The sequence below is a fragment of the Centrocercus urophasianus genome, unplaced genomic scaffold, assembly GCF_019232065.1.
Source record: "Centrocercus urophasianus isolate 14NV4802_14NV808 unplaced genomic scaffold, USGS_Curo_1.0 seq_13, whole genome shotgun sequence".
In the NCBI taxonomy this organism is placed as follows: domain Eukaryota; kingdom Metazoa; phylum Chordata; class Aves; order Galliformes; family Phasianidae; genus Centrocercus; species Centrocercus urophasianus.
The window spans coordinates 49,770,377-49,778,212 of NW_024884475.1; positions in this window are offsets into that span (position 1 = coordinate 49,770,377).

Sequence of the window (7,836 nt, forward strand, 5' to 3'; positions counted from 1 at the left end):
CTTTCAGCAGTCAGTTCTGTCAGACATTAAGCTTTCCTAAGTCTCCTTACAGCCAATGCCCATGAACACACAGCACAGGACACAACTGGATCCCTATAATTTCTGTAACAGTTTTAAGTGCCAGAGATTAAACCATTCTTCTAACCAGTTCCAAGCGTAGCCTAAACTAAATGTTCACTAATCTAAAGCAGAATGGGGGTAATCAGCATGCATATCATTTTAAGCAGGTGAGTGCATTACATTATTTTTCCTTCCGTTTCACATTTTCAGGCTGAAGACAAGGATTCCGAATCATACTGCAAATACATATTTTCTTTAAAAAGCTTCAGAACTACCCTAACTCTTCTGGGAACCTCATGGCCAGAAAAAGATACCCTAATACCTTAATGCTTGAAAACAGCATTAGGAAGTTATTGAGATTATTAGGAAGTTATTAAGTTATTTACAGAGCTCTGCAGCCCACACAGTTAACCAAATATTTTATGTTCAGCATAAGTGGAAAGAAACATCAGGTGCAGCACTTCAGGAGCGGATTGATTAGAAATTTAATCCCACAAAAGCTGCCTGTGTACTACTGTAAGACAATGACTCTTTCCTACACTTTCAGTTCCTGTGTAAGACATAAGCATGTTCATACTGAAGGTTTGTTTATTCTCCTCCAGCAGCTCAAAATCGTGCTCATCTCTGAAGGATAGGTGCCTCCACTCGTGTTCTGCAGACATTATCATCATTTTTGCTAATTCTGAAGATTGAAAAAAAGGAAATCAGGTTCCCTAAATATTTTCTGAGGCATATTTAAAAATCGAGTATTTTCACGAATCATTTATGCCTGTCTCTTATCTTTAGATTTCCACCCTGTAAATTCATACGCAAAAGATAGAAACAATAACAGGTGTGTTAATTTTTGTTTAACTAAATCTTATATAAGCCAGCAAAAAAGCAGCTAGTGCCAGAAGACACAAGGTAGTGTCTTCAGCATCTTTTCAGCATCTTCATACAAATGAGTTAGTTTATTCTGTTTGGCAGTCTTGTGTCTTCCACTTTATTACTTGAACAGGATGCTGTGGGAATTAGAATCTTCTTACCTACTTCTTACCCTGACTACTTCCTATTTATGTGTGGCAGTGGAACGTCTTTCAGTTGCACATTTCCAGTGTGCCCTGCCATGAAATAAATATCTAGCATGTGGACTTACTCTGCTCTACATTTGAGTGAAATTTGGCACCAGGGCCATAAATACTTATTCATGTTGACGGATCTTCAAATTTCAGAGTGCTTCAGAGAGCATCCCAATAGAAAGAGAAAACTGAATAATTACCTACTTGCCTCGAAATACTGACAGTCATTGGCTTAGTAACAGTGTGATAGTGGCTGTATGAGGGCCTGCTAGCAAAACAGATGGACCTGGATTTTATTAATTACCAAATTGTTATTATTCTCCTTTAAAAGTTGTAATAATAAAAAAATTTTAAAAAACCTTCCAAATTGTGTCCATCACTGAAATCACACCACCAAGTCAGACACACCCTGAAACAGAAAATCCAGCGCACAAACAGCAGTGGTCGCTCACACCCATCTGAACCTGAATGTAATCCACAGCAGCAGCACTTAATTTTGAGCACTTAAAAGCCACCAGACAAGCAGTGAAATAACCAAAGCAGAGAGGGGGTAGTTTCCATTTTGGAAGAGGAAGAGAAGCTAAATTTTATACTCACAGGTGACCAGCAGTGTCATTTCATAAAACATGTAACTCAATATTAAGAAGCATTGATTTATGAGGTTACATTATTCCTTTCAATCTTACATCTGAAGAGTGCCCCTAAGCAATTGCTAGGATGCTGCTGGAGCACAGATGGTTTTACACCATTGCTGCACAGTGTTGGCACACGGAGCACAAGACTGGGCTGAGGGCAGCAATGGAAGGTGAGGACTCAGCAAAAACCTGCCACCTCAGCATCTTTGGAAAAGCCAGGAAGGAGCTACAGAATCTTCTATCCTGGAGAAAAGGGACAGCCATTGAAGGCCTTTCTGAAGAGGACCTCACTCCTCCTGAAGGTACATTCCCAGATTTTCAGTACTGCATGGGCAGCACAGCCCCACATTTCTTCCCTCTTCAAACATTGCATGTAATGAATTAAGTACCTTTAACATGAGCCTATTAGATATGCAAAAGCACTGTTAAGAGTTTCACTTTTGTAAGATTAATCAAAACCTTGAAATAAGAAATCATGCAGGATTAATGGCAGTTGGACAAGATCTAGAAGAGAAAGGAACTGAAAGAGTTAAGCACAGCAAGGCGAAACTGCCTTTCTCTGCTTGAGGAACTTATTCAAAGGGTTGAAATGAGAGAGGTTAGATTTGCCATCATTATACTGGAAGAATAAAGAATGCTTTAAGGCTCCGTACTTCAACCTTTGCAGAAACTTTTCCATCACCATCCCAATTCAGACTTCAAAGTGAGGGCTGACTGAGTTAGAAAATTAGCTTTATTCTTCAGGGAACTATTTTTGATGTACTGTCAATACAGGAGATTACTGCAAGTATGAAAATTCATGTCACTTGAACAGTGATTTGAATGTGATTTCCTTGAATGATGGAAGTCTAAGAAATTAATTTCTGAGCTGTAAAATATATAAGGCTTCTTTATCATTATCCATCTCTTACTATGAGACTCCAGTTTAGTAGGCTGTTACATACATGTATTTCAACTATGCTCTTCATCTAACACCTGCAAACATTTATTATAATAAGCTTTCTCTCATTCCTCAAGAACTGTTTCTTATTATCAGTAAACTTTCAAAAAATTATTTGTAGCTCTCAGTAGAACCTGCATTGGAAATTGTTATTGCATGGCAGCAGGGATTGCAAAGATAATATGGACTTGTTAACCATAAACTAGAAGACTGAACCTACCTTTTAAATCAGGCTAGCCTGGGTGTGAAATGAGCCATGAGAATGTCTGACAAGTGAAGGAAGTGAGCGGCACCTGTGGCATTTTTCTCATCTGCCATAACCGAGATCTGGGGGGATGGGAGAGAAGAATCTGAACAAATTTACTGTGGTAGTTTGAAATATGGTTATTTTTCATCAGATTGTCATGAGTTAAACTGTTTTTTATTTTTAAAGGTGCAGGGAGCTAGAAGATGCAAAAAGGGAATGCCTCTCATAGCAAGCAACTACTCTCTCTAATGCTGCAGAGCATTTTGCTACAAAAACAAGCTTTTCCTCTCCTGCAAATGAAACCTTAATAAGTTTACAGTTTAAAGAGTTCATGACATCCTGCCATTAACAAACTAAACCACTGATGTTTATAAGTATTACTGAAAACTTAGCTATCCACCTCTTACTGGTATCTCCTGATATCTTCATCCCTGTCCCTTCCCTCTGCTCCCTCTCACCTTCCGTACTCTATTTAAAAAAAAAAAAAAAAAAAAAAAAAAGGAAAACCAAAAACAAAGTCTCTGTCTATTCTTGTTCTTTTAGGAGGACAGTGAGAAAAGAGAAAAAGGAGTCAAAGAGGCACTTCAATGGCTACAAGGCAGGATGATCTCACTGAAGAAGAGATGAGTGCAGAGAGGAAGGAGCAAGATCGATTTTCTCCCTTCACTTGTCCCTGGCTTCCCACCAACTGCTGCTACTCAACAACATACAAAGATGCCAAACACTGCCTGCAGAAGTGAAAAGGATGATGGAGATGATGGAGAGAATCCACTAAAATATATAACAGATGATATATTGCAAAACACGGTATAGCTGAGACAGGTGAGACTGCAGGACTTCTGATTAATTCTGCCTCAGCAGATTCAGATAATGCCTGACTGTGTTCCACAGCAACCCAGAGAGAGAACTGCTGAAGACTTCTAATACTACGCCTATGCCATAACTATTTTCATTTCAACCAAGGGATGATCACTACACGTCCTGTAAAATTATCACACGCTTTCTAAATGTCACTTGCAGAGAGGTGAAATCTACCCCTGTACCACAGATTCAAACATTTAAACAGAGAACACTCCACCAGAAATTAAAGACATTGAAGAGGCTTAGGTTCTGACTGCGAAGAAGCAATTGTGAAGATGATTACGATCGGTATTTCCCAACGTAAAGAAAACTTGTGTTCCCTTGAGTAGACAACTGCTTTGAATTCTTTGGCCAGTCACACAGAAGTACCCACTTTTTTCTTTAACAGTATCTCTTGCTGTGTACCACACAGAAACAGTTGTTGTGTAACATACTCATGTCTTTGTAATATTTTGTACAAAATCACACACAGACAAAGGTTAGCAACTGCGTAAATTAAAGAAACATATCAAGACAATACAGTCAGTCATGTCACTGAGCTTAGAATACTAAAGCTCCATTCACTAATACAAGAATGGCCGTAGGACACCAGGCCAAGCCAAAGGTCTGTGTAGCCCAGTAGAGGTAATCAAAAGGAAAAGAATACAAGAAACTGGTAAGGATAGATTGATACGTAAAGATAACCTGGGCTTCAAGTCTACATTGTTATGTTTCCCTGTGAATTTGCCTGACAAGAACATGTTTACTGCATCCAAAGTATCTCACAATAGAAATTCAACAGGGTAAGTTACGCCTTGTATCATTCCCCCCCCCCCCCTTTGAATTGTAAATATGCTGCTAGATCGTTTTATTTGCTAGTTTCCAGTTCTTATGTTAGGAAAAAAAGTGCACAAGCATTCGTAAACCATTACCTCAAAACGATTCATTCTTGTACGTATCTTTTAAACAGCCTTACACACAGGCCTTCCCTGTGCTGAAGACTCCCAGCTTACTAAATACACAATCACCTCAAAACAGATAAAGAGTGGCAATCTCTTGTGGTGAGCCCACCTGCCCACTTCAGAGTTCTATACAGCGTGCGCACTGCCAGCTACTGTGCTGTAAGAGGAATTAACATGGGAAAGAAAACTTCTCTTCTTTCACATCATTCCCGTAATGGCTGTCACAGTCATTTTTCTGCTGACCATACACTTTAGGACAAGAAACAAATTTGTGTTGAAATCTCTCTTGAAGATGAAAATATTGCATACAGCACCATCTTGTTAGCAGATTGATATGTTGGTAACTGCATTTTGCCATTTTGAGAGAACAACTCCTCCAGCCCAAGAAATAAAATGGAAAAATACAATCCTCTCAACAGCATTCTGCTTGAAGTCTAGTATCGTTCACTGTACGATATATCTCAGAATTGTGTGCTTTTAGGGAAGTGTTGTGGTGGGGCTTTTTTGTTTGGTTTGGTTTTTAAAGGAAGGATATGCTCCCAAGTGGATGTATGAATGAATTTCCTGTAGTTTCTGCCAGGTGCACAGATGGCAGGAGATTTGGAAAGTGCTCCTGGCACCAAATGCATGATGATTCTTATGAAGTATAGGTTCAGTTGTTGGGAGCAATGCATCTGTATTCATTGAAAACCCTTTGTGTTCCATCATATTCTCATGCTTTCTCTTTACCTTATTATTCCTTCTCTGCAAGACAATGATCACAGAACTTGCTGCTGTTGTGCAAGAGAGAAAAATGGGACATTACATCCCTCAAGGAGTGCAAGTGAACTTTTCTGTCTGATCCATGTCTGATTACAGGAACCACAACTCACATGTACACCACTGAGAGCAGGACATAGAAGTTGGTTTAACCTGGAGAGTTACCCCACAGAGACAGGATAAAGTTACATAAAGTTTTAACATAAATTGAAAGAACTATTAAAAGCTATTTTTATCCATCTTTTCCTTACAAGACCAAGTAAAGAAAACCTGGACCAACAGACACTTCTTTAGTTTTTTTTTTAAAAAGCCTCCACTGGCAGAAAAAAAACAAACAAAAAACACCACAAAAACGCCACAGAGATCTTAAGTAACTTATTCTAATGAAGCAGTGGAATACAGATCACATCTTGTAAAGACCATCATTCTTATTCTCCACTTCTGCTGTCCTTTCTTAAGCAATAGCTTCTAATGGCTAATGGCACTGTCTTGCACATGTCATTCCTGCTGCCACAGTCCCCAGACAGAAACAGACTTTTGTTGTTGTTGACATCATTATGAAATTTCATTCTATTATTTGGTACAATTTTTTATTCTGGTATGATGTTCATGCTCCTTGCAGTACCTATCCACACACACACATTCACTCTTCTGACAGCACCAAGAGGACAGGGACCTTTCTCATCTCCCAGCACAGGTTTGGAAGAAACTGGAGGCTGGTAAGAGTTCCTCTTCCTCTACTTCCTGCTAGACACAAGAAGCCTTCGTCTCTGACCTCTGCATGTGGTTTGCTTTCAGAGATGTTTGATTGCTGAGCTCCCTGCTGGATTTCTTTGCATCCCCACAAATGCAAGACAGAAGCAGCCTTCATCAGATTTCTGCTAGGAGTCAAACATCAAACCACTACCAAATTGTGAAAAGCTGGAAGTGGCACGACTTAAGAAAAGGAAAGGGAAAGGATATAGGAAGGGAACATCTTGTCATGGATGTGAAGTGCAGTTCCTATACCGTGTCCATGGGAAGCATAGCAACTATCAGAAAATAATGCTGTGGCATTTTCTCCCTCTTAATTACATCAAAGTTGCAGCTCTTAGATAATTTCAAGGGCTCAGAAGACAGCTGCCACTCTGAACATTCAGCTTTCTTGTCATTAGAGCACATTCCACAAAATGTAACAAATAAATCCGGCTTCTCAGTCTTGTACAGCAAAGCACAGTTCAGATCTGGGGGAACCCAAATTGCAAAGCCAGTGACCCCATGGGTCTGAGGAGATCAGCTGCAACTGAAATAGAAGAAAACAGCTTCCACCAGCAAAGGGAGGCTGTACTACCTCAGTGAGGCTATACTACCTCACTGAACTTCCAAAACAACAGCATCCACTGCTAACTGTGGAGTTACATTATTTGTACTAGACCAGTTGAGCATGGAAAAGTTTAGGAACACATGGGAGAAAAAAAAAAATAACAACCCACAAAAATCCTGTCTCCTTTATCTTCTATGATTTGGCTTTTGGATCAGAGAACAGCAGGAGTTAAAATATACTGTTGGAGCCCAGTAAGCAACCTAAACAACCAAAAATGGATAAAAAGACCTTGGAGTGTGACGGAAAACACTTAAGTTTCAGTAGAAGGATCTACAGTGTCAAGCGCTGCAGCACTGTCTGGGGCTGCCACAATCCCCACTGCCAGCTGGAACACAAATTAAGGGCAAAAATGAATGATACTTGCAAATGAAACATGAGCTACAGATGTATAATTTGGGAGTTTCCAACAGCTCAGGGAAGAAACAGTAGTAGACAGAAAGCTGAAAGCTGCCTGAGAGATGCCTGCTAGCGTTTGAGCAGTAAAGGCAAGAAAGATTTAGAGTTAGCTGGGGAAACTGGAACAAGAAGCTTTCTTTGAGACTAATGCTGCAAACTAAAGAATAAGAATATATTTGAAATGTAAAAAACATAGGGTGGTCCAAAAGTAATACTTCTATTTTATTTCCATGGAAGCTACAACAGCTACTAAGAGCACAATAATACTATTTGAGAGACCAAATTCTCAGCTACAAAACACAACTTTTCAGCACAGCCACCACCATCAGCTGTGCATTTTTGCCAGCAAAGAACAGGAGCCTGCATGCCACACTCGGAGCAATCTGCATCAGTGGAGGTGACTCACTGTCACCACCGCTGAAATGCACCACCCGCCACCTCACTGTGCTCACACACACTGTTTGGTCTCCAGAAACATTCAGCAAGTGTCAAGGAACATCAACAGGTGCTGTTTTTTCCACATGGAGGAATTAAATGACATCATTTTGGTTTATGTGCACTTCCATGTCAGACACC